The 18083-nt window shown below is 44.8% G+C and overlaps 1 protein-coding gene across 1 annotated transcript in view; it reads left to right on the forward strand.

Moving 5' to 3' along the window:
• Positions 1–585: 585 nt before the first annotated feature.
• The window catches only part of SPTBN1 (spectrin beta, non-erythrocytic 1), a 169884-nt gene continuing 152386 nt past the window's right edge, over positions 586–18083 (forward strand). The window contains exon 1 of the mRNA XM_044289548.1: positions 586–722. The gene's annotated coding sequence lies outside the window, so the exon portion shown is untranslated. The remainder of the gene's footprint in view (positions 723–18083) is intronic.

The following is an 18083-nucleotide window of genomic DNA, read 5'->3' on the forward strand; positions in this document are numbered from 1 at the left end:
TCTGCGCATGCACAGATCGGAAAACCGGATCCGTCAGGGCGGTAATTTCATGAACACTTGGTACCGGATCCGGCATTAATACATTTCAATGGAAATTAATGCCGGATCTGGCAATCCGTCAAGTGTTCCGGAATCTTGGCTTAATACCGTAAAAGGGACGCAACGGAAGACATCGTGATACATACTGAACGGATTATTCTCCATTCAGAATGCATTAAGACTAAACGGATGCGGTTTTTTTTCCGGTATTGAGCCCCTAGGACGGAACTCAATACCGAAAAGTGTGAAAGTAGACTATAGAAGAGAAATAATATAAAACACAATCTAGTCAAATACAGGCGGGGTATACTACTACTACAAGGAGGCTCACATTAGAGCCACGCGCTGGTTTACAAGAGGTGGTGCAGCAGCCTAGACCTGAGGATGCAGTGCCCGGGCAGTGAGGGGGAGGGGTGGAGCCGCCGCTGCTGATGGAGACGATGATGGACTTGGAGGGGGCGGGGCTTTCTCCTCAGCGCAGGGCAGGGTGGCTGCTGTGCCTCTCAGTCTCCTGCTGAGGTCGCTGTGGCGCTGGCTCTTCCCCGCCCCTCTCCGGGAAGAATCAGTGCAGCTGTTGCTGTGTCTGAGGCTGCGGATTCCTCCAGTCCACTCCCTTCATTTCATCCCTGCTCGGTGCTCAGGCGGCTGCCGTCCTGCAGGCTCCACACTCCCGGGCATTCCAGGTAATGGCTCCAGAGCCCCGTTATTCTGCCTCACCATGGCGGGGAAGCTGCTGGCAGAGGGGGGGGAGGGGAGGATGGCGGGGAAGCTGCTGGTAGAGGGGGGCAGCAGCACGCCATAGACAGACCTGTGCAGATGCTGGAGATGGGTTTGGGGTTCGTTTTGCATTGGGACTGATGGGCAGGGGAGGGCTGGGCGCTCTGCATCATTGCATTGCAGCAGAACAGTCTCCCTCCTCTGCTCCCCATCCATGACAAGGGAAGAAGATGGCAAGGAGGGGCTTGTGGGGCCCCCGACCGCTCGTAGGTGCCCCCTGGGGAAGGGGCTTTGGTCTGCTGGTGGTGTAATAATGAGAATCTCAAGGAGAGCCAGGGATAACGGGACAGGCGTGGTCCTGGTGCATGGAGGAGGCTGGTGCCCATGGGGTGCCCACACACCTCACCCGTTATATAATAGGGCAAAGCGAAGAGGTGGTTTTATTATATATATATATATATATATATATATATATATATATATATATTTTTTTTTTTTTTTTTTTTGTTGAGTTCATGATGTATTTTTATAATTATTTTTATTTTCACAATGCCTTGGTGTCACCGTTTATTGCCCAGGTCGTATTCCTTATTATTTGTGCTATCATGTCGTCAGCTTTACGTCTGAACAGGTGGCCAGTAGTGCCCTGTGGAGGTCCACATCTATACGCCCCCCTCCCCCCCCCGCTATGCTCAGGGTGACATCTCCCCTGGTATATTGCAAGGTACAACATGCGCTGGAGCCTCTGCAAGGTGCCCCGCAGGCGCTGGGGTTGGCACCTTCCCTGGCAAGGGAAGATGAAAATCCTCCACAAAGTATTTGTCTGGGAAGGAGCCACCTGAGCGTCTGACATTCAGTGCAGTGTGAGGGTTTTACATGCGCGGAGGCTGAGGATGATGCAGCACTATGCAGCAAACGGACAAACCCACTGTGCTGCTTGCATCTTTTACATGGGCATATGTCATTGTGCCCAGTCCAACCCCACCCCAGGACGGGAGGATGTTTATTGCAGCCCTCCACTTGATTTACGGCTGTAATATTTGGAGCTGGGTGCACTTGTCATGGTGCCCTGTGATGAAGACACTGGGGGTGGTTAATTACAGTTCTGCAGATTTAATACTGTCAGATGGAGATGCGTTCAGACCCGAGGTCTGGGACATTAACCCCTTTACTTCCGGAAGAGTTTGCGTCAAAAGTAACTTATTATTGTTCGTTTGACGCTAACGTTTTCTATAGGCTTTTTGTCCGCATCCATAATTAACAGGCACGTATTCCATCCTACATCTAGAGGACTTGGCATAATTGCGTGAAGTTGTTGTTGACAAAGTGCCAAGTAAGAGCTGACTGCACCAAGGTCTCCGCTCAAGACTGTGGAGAGCCTTTGGATTTGACCGGCCACTTGGGAATTCTGCACCTGTTTAATTGTATTGTAGGAATGTGAGGGGCATGCATATGTCGAGGCGGTGGATGCACGGCGTAGTTCCCAGGCGTGTCAGGATGTATGGAATTCCTGGCACAACTTTCATGGCGTCGGTATGAAGAGCAAGGATGACATGCATAAGCGTTGCATTTAGGAAGATATAGACCGCCATATAGCGGTATATTGTATATCTATACCATTATAGATAATTCTCTTTGGCTTTGTATTTAGACTATAATCTTGGCCAAGGCACGTTGAAGGGGCTGATCAGCTAATATACACATATTATATGGGCGTCTATTGTCTAAAGCCTTCTCAGACCTGATACTTACAGCGGTGGTCTGCATTGAGCTTCCCACTCGATTTGTCATTTCTAATTCAATAATTGGGACATAGAATGGTCTTGTGGTAAAGGGTGTCTGTCAGCTCATTGCCACCTCTTCATTGACTGTCAGTGGACTGTACGGGACAAAACCGAGCACGTAGGTCATACTTTTTCCCCTCATCCCCCTGAATATCCAGTATGCATATGAAGCACCAGGTGTCCAGTTGGGTGGGCCATGGTGCGGCAAGTCCCGGGCCTCCTCTCCTAACCAAGCCCTATTCCTCCACCTTGCTCCTAATTGACATCACCTCTCCTCCTCATGTCACACATCCCCAATCTGAAATCTCACGCAGGTGCAATGTACAGCCAGTCCGTTATATTACCACCTATGGGCAGTGGCATCATAAAATCTTCTGCACACGTGCCACAAACAAAATTAGGAAAGGAAAGCCTGGGCGGTTGCGGCACTATGGGCCACCCGGCTGGGCGGTTGCGGCACTATGGGCCACCCGGCTGGGCGGTTGCGGCACTATGGGCCACCCGGCTGGGCGGTTGCGGCACTATGGGCCACCCGGCTGGGCGGTTGCGGCACTATGGGCCACCCGGCTGGGCGGTTGCGGCACTATGGGCCACCCGGCTGGGCGGTTGCGGCACTATGGGCCACCCGGCTGGGCGGTTGCGGCACTATGGGCCACCCGGCTGGGCGGTTGCGGCACTATGGGCCACCCGTGCTGTTTGTCCCCACCGTCAATTGACGGTATTAAGCAGAGAAATGTTTACAGCTTTCTTAACTCTGTTACACCTCCTATAAGTTTAAAGCCCTCCCTACATAGGGTGTGGGCAGAAGCTGCAATGTCCACATGCATCTGCACCAACCCCTGTCTCAAGAATATATTCACACGTTGCAGCTTCACATTTTTGCAGTGGTTTTGTAAAACTGCATTTTGACTACAAATGATTTTTTATAGGTAATTATCTTGAGATAAACGAACACCAGTGTATTCAATGTCCCTGCACCAAACAAATTGAGAATACTGTGTTTAGGTGCCCATAGACATTAGCCTAAAGTGGATTGAAACAAGTGATTTTAACCAAAACCATCATTCATTGGGTGAAATTTAACAACGAACGATCGTTCTAGCCTATTGATGACAGACCGCCATCATCTGAAAGAAGTTGACTGTGTTTGAAATTTTCATCCAATAGTCGGGAAAAAGATCTTTTTGTTTAAAGAAAGATTATTCGTAGAAGAAAGATATATATTTTTTTTGGAAAGACCGTTCCTGGGAAGATCTTTTGTACATCGCCCAGTTCTATTGAACATGTATGGTCAGTTTGAATGACTAGAACGAGTATGGGCGCGTAGGCGGAATGATCGTTCACCAGATGTTGATGTCCAACTTCTATCTTCTGTGTACAGCCGCATTTTGTATTGGGCACTGGAGACAGGACGTGTTCCGGATAATGATATTTGTTGAAATCTTAGTATTTTACTGCACACTTTGAGATCTTTGTCCAACTTTTGCTTATGTTCGGACTATCCGGTATATAATGGATGCTACTATGTATTTAGCAATATAACAAAACAATAACAAATACAGGTGCACTCTGCGGTCTCACTAAACCCTCAAACTGATATTAAAATTGAGAGATTAGTCAACGTGTCCTACGGTGTAGAACATGTCTAAGCCCGGGCACCACGTCAAGGTTTCTCAAGTAGCCCGGGACCTAACACTCTCCTACCTGCGCCGTATGGGCGATACCTGGAGCCAGTGGGCAAATTACAGGAGCATGAGGCCGACTCACAAACAGCTCACCAGTTACCTCCAGCATGTAACCATGCTTGCAATGGGAGGAGGGAGGAGTCTGTGAGTCCCACTCAAGACTGACTTTTTTGGTTTGTACTATGTATGTAGGTCCACAAACAGGTCATTATGTATGATCTTTGTGTAGCGGTGGTTGCGCACACATGTATATGGACCCTAATGGCTGGAGAAAACACTCCTGTTTTGACCTTCTAAGAAAATCAAATATCATGTGTATCTCTTGCTTAGACAGGATATTGGAAATGACGTTAATCCTATATATTATTCATTAGCTGTCTGCCATTTATTTGAGACTTTAAAAACTGACTTGGAGAAGCAATCAATCTCTACCTTGGAAGATCGGTAAAAGCTGCTCCTGTCCCTAGCACTATAGACGGTGTACAGTTCATGCCCAGGGCTCCAGTGCATGATCCATTTGTCTATATTGGTAATTGACTTGTGGGACAGGTTAGTTCCCCTAAACGTCCTAGTTGTATGAAGTCCTTTTATATGGCGGAGTAGTCAGACCCCAGAGAAGCCCATGGGTGCCCTGTAAACTATGAGAATGATATATTTGGGCCACCGTCTAAATCTGGCCTGCCTTCAATATAAACTAAATAAGATGTTCGATTAGGCCACTTTTACACGGTCACTATCAATATATGTAAGCCAAAACTAGGAGTGGGTCCAAACCATGGTAGAGGTGTGCATTTTTCTGTTATACATCTTCTCTGTATGTTCCACTCCTGGTTTTGGCTTATAAATACAGATCAAAATACCAATACTGTTAAATGGGGCAGGGCCTAAAGATTTTTTTCAGTTTCAGGAGAAAACATACAGGAAAGTTCTTACCTCACGATCCCACTGTTCCACTCTGCTTCTCCCATAACAGCTCTATTTACCTGGCTGCAGCAGTCACGTGTTGTTGACGTGATGTCACTGCTGTAACCGGATAATCAGAGCCCTACAGAGAACTGTAGCGGCGGTGTGGGATCTGTGAAGTAAGTTTTCAGGTGGATCCGGTGGGTTGTTAGCTTGCTCCTGAATCTGCACAACCCCCTTAAAGGGATTGTCCAACCCTTTACAAATGATGGCCTAGCCTCAGGCCTCATGCACACGACTGTATGTATTTTGCGGTCCGCAAAAACAGAATATAACGGAACAGCTGGCCCCTAAAAGAACTGTCCTATCCTTGTCCGTAATACAGACAATAATAGGACATGTTCTATTTTTTTGCAGAACGGACATACGGCAACAGAATGCACATGGAGTACCTTCCGTTTTTTTTTTGAAGACCCATTGAAATGAATGGTTCCGCATACGGTCCGCAAAAATAATGGAACGGACGCGGAAAGAAAATACGTGAGACCTCAGGAAGGGTTATCGCTATCTGATCATATAAGGTCCGACACCCCTCACCACCTACACAGCTCTGTCCACTGGTTATTAGTTACTGCAGTAACCAGTAATGTTCATGGCACAATGGACAGACATGTAGTTCCAGCGTTGGAGCTACTATAGAACTGATCGGTGGGGGTGTTTAGTGTAGGACCCCCACTGATAATGATAGCCTATCCTGAGGATGGGTCATCACTTGTGAAGGGCTGAACAACAGGTTCTGGTGGCTCAGTCTTGGGCTTTATTCACACGTCAGTGACTGTGAGCCAAAACTAGGATTGGAGCCTCCACAGACATAACGTATAAGGGAAAGATCTGCTCCTGTTCTGTGTTTAGAGCCGCGTCTGGTTTTGGTTTAAAATCACTGATTGAAATCAATGACCAAAACACTGACGTGTGAATGAGGCCTTAGTTGTAGTATTTAGGAAGACAAGGTCAGAGCCTTGGGGATATCATTCTAATGTATTTGGTTTTATATTGTTAGATTTTCAGAAAATTATTTCTTTGTATCCTTGGCAATGTTATGCATTGATTTTACAGATAAAGCTGATTGTCTCATTGAAATGATGTGTGAAGGAGGACTTCCGCACTAAGCTCTTGTCATAGCTGTCATGAACATGCCATGGCTGAAGGACTCCTCCCAATATTTGTTTGAGGAGCAGCTGTAGGCATCCGTGGTGTTTGATGTGGTCACTCTGACATCAGAGGTTCAGCTCTGCATATTGATTGAATTTAGTGAGGATGGCAAGTTTGTGCGAGACTTGAAATATCTTGAAGGTGCACTTGGGACTGGACCAGGGCAGTCTTGGAACCATGTTATAAGGGAAAATAATACAGTGAATAGACTGTCACTTAGCAACCATGCGTGAAAATCGCACCGCATCCGCACTTTCTTGCGGATGCTTGCGATTTTCACTCGGCCCCATTCACTTCTATGGGGCCTGCGTTGCATGATAAACGCACAATATAGAGCATGCTGCAATTTTCACACAACGCATAAGTGATGCGTGAAAATCACAGCTCATGTGCACAGCCCCATAGAAATGAATGGGTCCAGATTCAGTGCGGGTGCAATGCGTTCACCTCCCGCATTGCACCCGTGCGGAAATCTCGCCGGTGTGAACTCAGCCTAACTCTAGCAGTCTATTCTGGCAGAGGAATAGACTACTGGAGTTACTGTATCTGGCATAGCCAGACACTGCCGGACCCCTATTGACTATGATAGGATTTCGGGATGCCAGCATTTATGCTGGGTCCTCGTCGGATCCCATTATAGTCAGTGGGATACCAGTGGTGTTCAGCGGTGTCTGACTATGCCGGATACAGTAACTCCAGTAGCCTGTTCCGCTGCCAGAACAGACTACCAGAGTTACCTGCTGGAGATGTGAATGTAGCCTTAGTAACTAATGCTATGATCCAGTGAGTGCAGTGGTGACCTGGCCTTCAATTTATTTCAGTATAAACTTCTGTTAAAGGGGTTGTTCCCACAGGATGTGCCATAAATGTCTGATAGATGGGGGTCCTACATCTGTGGGGAGTCCCTGATGCACCTGGTGAGGTGGCCTCTACAACCAGGCAGAGAATGAATGGGGAGGTGACTGTGGATGTGTGTAGCTCTCTCCATCCACTTCTGAGAATCACAGTAACTGGCAAAAAAATGAATGTCCTATTTCCATATAGCCACACAATACGGAACTAGAAACCTACCTAGACTATAACTAATGGGCTAGGTACAGTGGCGGCCATATTGGTAATCTCTCATCAGAGACAACTAGTGTTGAGTGAACTTGTATTACAAGTTCGGCGTACAAGGTTCGGGTTATCTAAGAGTTCCGTTATGGCTTCCGCTACCATGGACCATAAGTTACGGTCTGTGGTAGCGGAATCCATAACGGAACTCTTAGATAACCCGAACCTTGTACGCCGAACTTGAAACACAAGTTTGTTCAACACTAGAGACAACCTCTTTTAAATTGAATCCAGCATGATGATCATCTGATTGCCACAAGTATGGCTTCCGGCCCCTGCCCTGTTTTTGCTGCGAGAAGGATTCTCTGGCCAGAGTTTTCCCCCATAGCTTTCCCCCATAGCAGATGACCAGTGGGCCTATAGATGGGGTGTTATTCCCATATCCCTAACTAGGTCTTAGCTTATAACAAACCCCTTGAACAGCCTGCTCATCCATTTCCTGGTTATTATTGTATGTATCTGTCAGTGATGTGAAACAGGCTAAGTGCCTGAGATTACGGAGGAGAGCCATGCATCTACTGCTGCCTTCCCTAATGCATTCCTTTCCCTGTGTCCGCTCAGTGCTGTCTGCTTGATGTCGGCAGCCTGCACTTCCGCCCTGCACACTAGTATGCAATTAGATCCTTACATCCGACTCTTCCTCTGGTCCTATAAACTAAACCACATGGAATACAGTAACACGCTCAGAGTCGGAGCCCTCTCTGGGTAATTTTCAGGTCAATTATCGGGAGCAAGCGTTCACAGGAACACCGGTCCCGATAGTCCTCATCTGAATTAAAGATGCCCAATTATCGGCGGCACACCTCCCGGTGTAATCGGAGGCATGTTGTCGATGACCAGTAGAAGGGAATGAGGGAGGAACGACTGTGGTACAATTGTTCCTCCTCTCTTCACAGTGCACCGACCTGTGTGATAGGTCAGTGAAAACGAGCGCCAATTCGTATAGCACTCTAGATATGCGTGTTAGTTTTTCATTGATGTATATCAGGTGGTACTGTTCTCATTCATTTTTATGGGCAATGCACCATGGGAAAAAGTATGCGAATTAATGGGGTCATTTATTAAAATGGCGTAAAATAGAACTGGATTAGTTGCCCATCGCAACCAATCAGATTCCACCTTTCATTGTCCAAAATGAAAGGGGGAATCTGGTTGCTATGGCCAACTAGGACAGTTCTACTTTACACCAGTTTGATAAATGACCCCATAAATGTTTTCTCCAGGACTTCCATAGGATAGGTCATCATTACCAGATCGGCGGTGGTCTGACTCCCAGCATCCTCTACTTTCAGGAGAAGATCACAGCAGAACAAATTCCCTTCCTGTGGACTTGCCCAGACATGTGGCAGCTGTATTGTAGTGTCACGGACAGGGTGGAATTTTGTCCTGTGAGAAAGCCTTTCCCCAAAATTGATCACGTTTTAAAGTGTGTGACCGCCATGTAATGTTGTGGTAGGAAAAAATCATATCCATTTCCTCAGTAGTGAACCAGCAAACTATGGCAAGCCTGCTTGTTGATTACATCCAGTTTTGCCAAAAATAGCGGGGCAGAGTTTTCATTCACAGAACTGATTCAAACGAAGTAATTTTTTCATGGACAGCTGCGCCAGAATGCCGCCGAAAACTGTCCGTGTCCTTTCTGCCTCCCAGACATCTCAATGGGTGCTGAGAATCGCAGAGCTCGGCTGCGCCAAGAAGGGACACATTTTTGACACAATTCCACTGTAAAAGCCAGTGTCTGAATGTCTCCTAAGGGTTAAAGGATAACTGTCATGTTTTCATCAAAAAATCCATTTTATCATACGTTACTGCTGCAGCAGCATTATGCATAAAGCAATCTTTAGTTTCTTCACTTATCACAGTTTTCCTTGAGTTTTCCCCTTAGTTATAGCTGTCTTGAATCCTACAATATGAGGATTTTCTAAAGATGGCTCCTCTGCCAGTTCTGAGGCCAAAACTGCCTTCCCTTACTTCCCATACACACTTGCTGTAGCCAGCAACTTCCTGCCAGCCAATCAGATTGGATTACTGAGACACGCCTCCTCACTCTGAAGCCTAATGCAGGCCCCTCTGTCTTCTGTTTACATTAGGTTGGGAGACAGATGAGCCACAGCAACAGTCTTTTAAGGGAGCAGTGGAAAGTGACAGAGAACATTAATGAAAGCTGTTATTATAAGGTAATTACAGATCTTTTGAAAATCATTGACAGACTAACTCAGGTATACATGCCTAGCTCTAATAAACTAGCAAATAAATAAAATATGACAGTTATCCTTTAAGGACTTGAGAAATCTTCCGATGCCATCTCTGGGCGCAGTGCTATGTAAGGTGAAGGTGTAGAAAATGACTTTCCCTTGTATCGGAGATGTTTTCTGTGTAGGTTCTGCGTTACGAAATCCTCGCAGAGAATAAGTGACCGTTCCTCCTTGTCTATTGAGCATAAGTGTATCAGCTTTGTGGTGATCAGTATACAGAAATACCGTATGGGTCATGTGTGTTATATAACTGGACCTGTTCTCCAGTGCAGGGTATTAGATGAAATTTCCAGCCGTACTTACATTCCTCCTTTATGTTGGGTAGGTCACATTAGTAATATGAGATTGTATATTGGATTAGTAAATGTGAGGAGCTGATTATTCCATCTGGGAACATGTGATACCAGTATGGCCTTGGTGTAGATGACAGTGTAATGGAAAGTGGATAAATTGAATTATGACAAGAATGGTTTATTGATTTATTTATATTTTTTAATAAATCGAACTCATCGGCAGTGTCCTAGCAGTGTCATTTTTTTTAATCCTAGCTCCGTTGCACCCATACATATTGGGCCTTCATCATTATGGGCAGCTGTCTCATGTGTTTTTTCAGCATGCTGTTTTTGATGGGGTTTTTTGGGTTTTGGTTTTTTTTTTACACTTTTTTTTTTTTCTTTTTAACCAATGAGTGTTTATTTTAATAGAAAACTGCATTTAATTTTTTTTCAGGTTTTTGGCGCAGATAAGAAACAGTATACCGTAGATTGCTCATGCAGTTCTATGGCGGCCTGAATATAGGTGTGAAAAAAATAAAGCCGTAATACATCTGGGAATTAGAAAAAGGGTTACACAAATCATTGTGATGTGTTCCCCATAGTAGCCAATCAGATGTCAACTTTCATTTCTGCAGTGCAGATTAGGAAATGAAAGAAGCAATTTGATTGTTTGATTTTATTTTTTATGATTTTGGTTTTATTTATTTCATACATTATTCCCAGTTTGTTACCATGGCAGTGACAATTGTTGTTATGGATCCCAGCAGGAAGAAAGAACGATCTTTAATTCCCTAAATATATATTTTTCTGTGAAGTAATTATTCCATTTTATTTTATTATTTTCTAGAATAGGAACTGTGACAATTTTCTAATATACATAGTTTATACTTGCCAGCTCTCCCGGAAAGTCTGGGAGGCTCCCGGAAAGAGAAGAGACCTCCCGGAAAAGTTGGCATAGCTCCTGCCTTATCCTGGAAAGTAGCCCTCAATGTACTTAACTGTATGTGGTGCCAGGTTTCTGCAGCATTAGATACAGCCCGGTGCACAGAGTGGGTGGGGTGTTCGACAAAGAGGCAGGGCCTGAAAAGGGCACGCCCACCCAAAATAAAATGAATTATCTGGCAAGCCATTGGCAAGTATGGTAAAGTTACACCAGGGACCTCCTTTAGGGATTCTGGCACATTTGACGAAAAAATAGAGCTGCTTCATAGCCTCCATTAAGAACCGTAGTGTTCGAAACATGTCAACCGAACTGGAGTAGGATGGAGGAGATGTCCACCGTATGTATTGTTCCATGTGCATGTGAAAAACAAAGACATTGCAACGACAGAATTGTCCGGTGCTAGATCCTTTCTTTGATCTCTATGCATGCCGGAGTTTGCCTTGGCTCGTAGCGCTCACAGAGGACATGAGGTGAGCTGGACTTACTAGTTGCTTATTAGGAGATGTGAACAGAGTCTAGGTCAGTGATGGCTAACCTCCGGCACTCCAGCTGTGGTGAAACTACGACTCCCAGCATGCTCCATTCATTTCTGTGGAGTTCTGAGAACAGCCAAGCAAGTGTACATCTTGGGAGTTGTAGTTCTACCACAGCTGGAGTGCCGGAAGTTAGCCATCACAAGTCTAGTGCATTATACACTAAATGAATAGAACTAAACATGGCTTCAGTCATGTAACCCCCTACACATCATGCGGCCCTCGGTAAACAAGAGTTGCATGACATACATTTTCTGGGTCAAAACTTAAAGGGAACCTGTCACCGGGATTTTGTATATAGAGCTGAGGACATGGGTTGCTAGATGGCCACTAGCACATCCACAATATCCAGTCCCCATAGCTCTGTGTGCTTTTATTGTGTAAAAAAAAAACAATTTGATACATATGCAAATTAACCTGAGATGAGTCAGAGCTTGAAAATATGACTTCTCTGGTCACACAAGTAAGATATGACTCATGTTATTTGCATATGTATCAAATCGATTTTTTTTTTTTTTCCCTCGGCTTTATACCCAAAATACCGGTGACAGGTTCCCTTTTAAGGCTAATTCATAGGGTAACTGAATGTTGTAACAGTAATTATTATGGTTATTGCCACAACGACTTCACTTTGTAATAATATGTCTGCACGTTTATAGGTGATTTGTACTGTAGCATGGCTGCCTGTCTCTAGGTGATGTTCTCTTGTTGTTCAACAAGTTAAAAGAAAACCACCACAGACACGACAGAGGGCGTAATAGTGTATATACAGGACTGTATACCTTCTGCTCCTCAATAAACTACTGTTCACCTGCTAGATACCTGAGCAGAAGGCCAGGGTCACATGACTGATGCCACGTTTAGTCCTATTAAGTTTTCAATGGATGCATTGCCCAGGACTTATCAAGGCCATACATTTTTTTTTTTTTTCCTCTAATAATAAAGATATGTGAGCAGAATTTGAAATACATTTATATTATTTAAAAAATCTGTGAATTTTAGTGTTTCTGTAACAGATGCATTCAAAAATAAAACTGGACTTTTGAAGCACTTACATTAATTGCAGGGATGGAGGCTGTTTTGGTCTCCGATCAGTCTCGTGGCAGTGTAGTCCCTGGCTTCTTGCTGAAAGGTGTGGCCCGGTCCCCTAAGACTTGGACTGCTCTCATTCAAAGGGCTGGTGATTTTCCAAAGGGCTGCAGCAGAAAATACGACATAATAACAGCATGAGTAATTTCCTACAAATCCCCCATCGCGCGTTAATGTAAAAGACATACAGAGCTGCATGCATTTAACATTTCTTTTTAGTTGCCTTATGAAGAGAATTAGAAGACACAAACCATATATGAAGGGAGCGGAGCCCGTTTTTGGTTTCCTTCTATCCTCTGATGAGATCTGCTTGTGTTTTTTGTAAGAAATCCCATGGACCATTAACACTAAAGAGTGTACGTATGTCACCTTAGGCTACTTTCACACTAGCGTTTTTGCTGGATCTGGCAGGGGTCAGCAAAAACGCTTCTATTACTGATAATACAACCATCTGAATCTGTTATGAACGGATCCGGTTGTATTATCTTTAACATACCCAAGACGGATCCGTCATGAACTCCATTGAAAGTCAATGGGGGACAGATTAGTTTTCTATTGTCAGAGAAAACCGTCCCCATTGACTTGCATTGTGGGTCATGACGGATCCGTCTTTATCCGAATCCCAGGACGGAAAGTATTTTGGAGCACTCCGTTCTGTTCAGTTACGTTTTGTCTCCATTGACAATGAATGGGGACAAAACGGAAGCATATTTTTGTTTTGGTATTGAGACCCTATGACGGATCTCAATACCAGAAAATATTGACGCTAGTGTGAAAGTCGCCTTATACTGACTGCTTGAGAGATTTGTTTTAAAGGTGTTTTCCCTCAATAAACAGTTATTACCAGGACCTAGAGCAGTCACTAGAATTGGGGGTCCCGTGCCCGTATTCCTTATTGGATGACCACAACGAGGAGTCTGAATACAGAACCAGTCAAGCATGTGAGGTGCTGCTATGTTTAAAGTCTATGGGACTGTGGAGCACAGAGCTCAGCTCTTTCCTTCAGCATCACATTAATTGAATGATCCAACGCTCGCTCCATTTAAGCAATAAGCAGAAGATGTTTGGGACCCCTGTTGATCAGTTAGGGTCTAGTGGTCCAGACCCCCCAACGATCAGACACTTATCACCTATCCTGTGGATGGGTGACATGTGTCCGTTTAATGCTGAAAAAGTAAACATGGGAATTTCCAGGAGTTAAAGGTGTTTCCGGTACTTTAATATTGATGGATCATCCTCAGACCATCAATATCTGATCGGCAGTGCTCCAAAACACTATACCCCACCCATTGGCTGTTCTGCTGTGGCACTGAAACTACACAGCTGTGAAGCTGCAGAACACCTTCAAAAATAGTTCTTAACTTCACGTATGTCCCAGGATCCCTTGTTTTCTTGGGATTGTTAAAAGAAAATAACCCCTAAAGAGTGTGGACGTTTTTCATAGGTGGTGTTAGTGTGTTCTTGGTTGGATTGGGGTAGAGCATAAACTGTCCTGCAAATGGAGATTCAATTTTTTAGCCGAATGACTTATGTTTATGCTACCTTTTTCTTTACTGAGCTTTATAAATGTGTGCGTAGAGTCTGTGTATGTATAAAATAGGCTCATAACCATAGGGCATTGCTGTGTGAATAATATGGCAGCACACAGACTTCCCGTAGGTCAGAATAATGATCTATATGCACTACATGTGCCATTTATTTGGTGCCTCGCCAAGGAACTCCATTCTAGGGGAGAATGCCTCCATATAATCTACTGATGAATCATGCCACAGTTTTGGAGGCACATCATGGTACCCTATGCTCCTATATGTAGCAGGCCACCGTTGTATTATTGATCTGTATATGACCATGTACTTGCTACAATTTCGGAGACGCACAATGGTACGCTTTGGGCTTATATATACTAGACTACGGGAGTTGTATTATTGATCTGTAATAATGACCATGTACTTGAGCCCTTACATCTCTACCGTCTGGATATCTCCACTTGGCGGACAAGTTTATATAGTCACATTACTCTCATCCAGTCGGCCTCTATGTAATCCTTCTTGGTGGTACTTATTTGCATACTTATGGCAGGTGTCTCGTCTTACAACTACCGTAAAAATTATTCTTGGAGCAGATACCAATTGACCTCAGTAGCTTCATAGCGTTGTCAAGATTTTTTTTTTGACCCTCGGAAAATATGCATTTTACGTCCAATATTTTCCTTGGGTATTTGGTTACTTTCCATCCTTGGATTTGTCTATCTTTGAATTTTTTCCCGACTGCCTGGACTTGGTCTACCTAGCCATAACCATAGGATTGCTGCTGTCCTGTTGTTGGGCCCAGACTCCATTACAAATATGTAGATTCAGGAGAGAAGCTGATGCTTCGAGCTTCATGTTTCCATCTTCAGCCAGTCAGAATAATCTGATGTTTATGGCCAGCAGTAGACCATGTTCACCTCTAGTGTGACTTGCACATTTTTTCTCATAAAAGGATTGCTTTTGGCGAAGCCTTATGGTTCTCTGATTTACTTCAGTGCAGGAATTACAAGGTGGGGGGCACTCGGGGGTCAAGACTATAGTTGAGTAAATACCAAGCTTTTCCAGGGATGTTTCTTCAGCTGCTGCTGGTTTGCTGTAAATACAGCAGGGCTTCATGGGATGCAGCATCCCGGGTCTTCTAGATGGAGGCTGGTAACCTTCAAGCGACCTTTTAAGGCTGCTCTGCAAAGCAGCATTCCCATGCAGGGCAGGAATGTCCTCCGCACGAGGTGAAATATCACAGCTGTTAACGCCGCCGTCATTTGAATTTTAATTGAAATTATAGTCTTGTAGAATGTTTTTATGGCTTTGATTTGTATTCATACATTGAGTATAAAGTTTGCTTTTGGCTAAAACATACAATATGCATATCAAATTGCAGTATTTTTCTGAAGTCATGTCGGAAAACTAAACTAGACTTAAAAACTAATCTTAAAAGAAATCTTCTGTGGTTTTAGGGTACTTTCACACTAGCGTTTTTGTCTTCCGGTATTGAGTTCTGTCACAGGAGCTCAATACCGAAAAAAACGAACCAGTTTTAGGCTACATGCACACGACTGTATTTGTTTTGCTGTCAGAAAATTGTGGATCCGAAAAAAAAACAAAAAAAATGGATGACATAGGGGTGGGCGATATGGCCTAAAATCTATATTGCGATATAATTTTAAGCATGTGCGATATATATCACGATATATTGTTTTTTATATGGAGGGGTGTTTAAACTTTTTTTTTTTTTTTTTTAACTTTTTATTTAATAACTATTAGCCTCCTTAAGGGCTAGAACCCTTGTCATATTCACCCTAATAGAGCTCTGTTAGGGTGAATAGGACTTTACACTCTCCCTGCTGCCCTGTGCTTTGTGCACACAACAGCAGGGAGCTGACCATGGCAGCCAGCCTCATGTGCCCCCCAGCCTCTGATCCGCCCCCCCCAGCCTCTGATTCCGCCCCCCCCCCAGCCTTCTCCTCTTATCAGCCCCCTCTGGTAACTCAAACCCACCCCCCCCCCTCCGCCCCTCCCTCCCCAGTATTAATCATTGGTGGCAGTGGGCAGTTCCAATGTAATGCTGGGGCTCCGATCAGTTACCATGGCAGCCAGGACGCTACTGAAGTCCTGGCTGCCATGGTATGTTAGTGAGCAGCATTATACTCACGTGTGCCGTGGCTGCCGGACGCTCCTTCTTTTCATCTGTGCGGCGCATTGCTAATGCTATAAGCATTAGCAATGCACCGCACAGACAGAAGAAGGAGCGACCGGCGGCCACGGCGCACGTGAGTATAACGCTGCTCACTAACTTCATTAGCGTCCTGGCTGCCATGGTAACCGATCGGAGCCCCAGCATTGCACTGCTGGGACTCCGATCGGAACTGCCCACTGCCATCAATGCAGGTCCTGAAGAACCTTCCCGGCACCCGAGCTCTGACAGGACGCTGTGATCCACGTGATTAACCCCTCAACTGAGGGGTTAATTGCGGCGGATCGCAGCGTGCAGTCATAGGGACCGGGATATGGCCGGCACATTAACGCTACGTTGGTATTCAGGCATTCATTGGCGCAGTGGCCACAGTCCCTCCCCTCCTCCTCCTACTCTGTTCTCATTGGTATTCAGCGGCAGCCACGCACAGCGGGGAAGGAGGGACTTCTCCACTGTTCCGGCTCAGGAGAACATGGTGCGTGCCGAGAGCGATATAGGCGATATGCACAAAATCCATATCGTGGCACAAATTTATATTGCATATCGCCTATATCGCCCACCCCTAGGATGACATCCCTATGCCATCCATTTTCTTTTTTTTCTTTTGTGGACCCATTGTAACAATGCCTAAAACGGACAAGAATAGGACATTTTATTTTTTATTTTTGCGGGGCTACGGAACAAACATACGGATGAGGATAACACACGTTGTTGCTGTCTGCATTTTTTGCGGACCCATTGAAAGGAATGGGTCTGCATCCTATCCGCAAATAAAAACTAAACAGAACTGACACGGAAACAAACAACGTTCGTGTGCATGTAGCCTTATCCTAATGTAGGTGTGGCCAACCTTACAGAGACAAAATAAAAATAAAAAAACATATGACTACCAGGAGCTACAAGCTATACATTTACACACTAGTCACCGTATTTTTCGCGCTACAAGAGAAGAAAAATATTTTTCATCTGATCCGAGGTCTGATAAAAATATTTTTTTCTTATTTTTCATTAGCAAAGAAAAAAAATACTGTGTATTTTTCAGCAGATCTGAGATCAGACTCCTAAATCAGATCCCCGATCCTCATCTGACCTAAAATAAGATCCCCAAACCTCATTAGACCTCCAAATTAGGCCCCCAATGCTCGGATCAGACAACACAAATCAGACTTCCAGTGTCAGACCACCCTCAGTGCTCAGATATCTCCCCCATTGCTCAGATCTTGAAAGTTGGTACCTACTCCACAACAGCACCGTTTTTGGACTTGCTATAAACAGTTAGAATGTGACATCTGAACACTGCAGTAAAATATGGCACTTCGGTTAAAGGGGTTGGTCCGGGTGGTTAATATTGATGAACTATCCTCAAGATGAGATCGGACGCGGTCTGACCCTGGCACCCTGCCAGTCAACTGTTTGAGGAGGCCTGAGCACAGCGCCATCTATTGAATTGCAGCTGTTCCTGGTATCTCAGCCCCGTTTAATTGCCCCTAGGCAATGTGACAGATGAACGTGACATCACTGACCTAGGATGATATTGATGACCCATTCTATGAATAGTCCATCAATATGAAAATCTCCAACAACCTCTTTAAATCGCAAAAAAAAAAGAACATACAACTGTACATGAGTGACCAGGAAGATCTCTGGCATGTGATGGTCCACTTTAAAAGGTTCTTTGTGTCCTTGGAAGTCACCATATGTTGTTTTTTGCTGTCTGAAGCATTGATACTATCACATCAGCCCGTGCCCTTGTTCTGGGAATCTTAAAGGAGATGTCTGGGATTAGAAAAGCATGGCTGATTTCTTCCAAAA

This window comes from Bufo gargarizans, chromosome 4 (assembly GCF_014858855.1).
Source record: "Bufo gargarizans isolate SCDJY-AF-19 chromosome 4, ASM1485885v1, whole genome shotgun sequence".
NCBI classification, from domain to species: domain Eukaryota; kingdom Metazoa; phylum Chordata; class Amphibia; order Anura; family Bufonidae; genus Bufo; species Bufo gargarizans.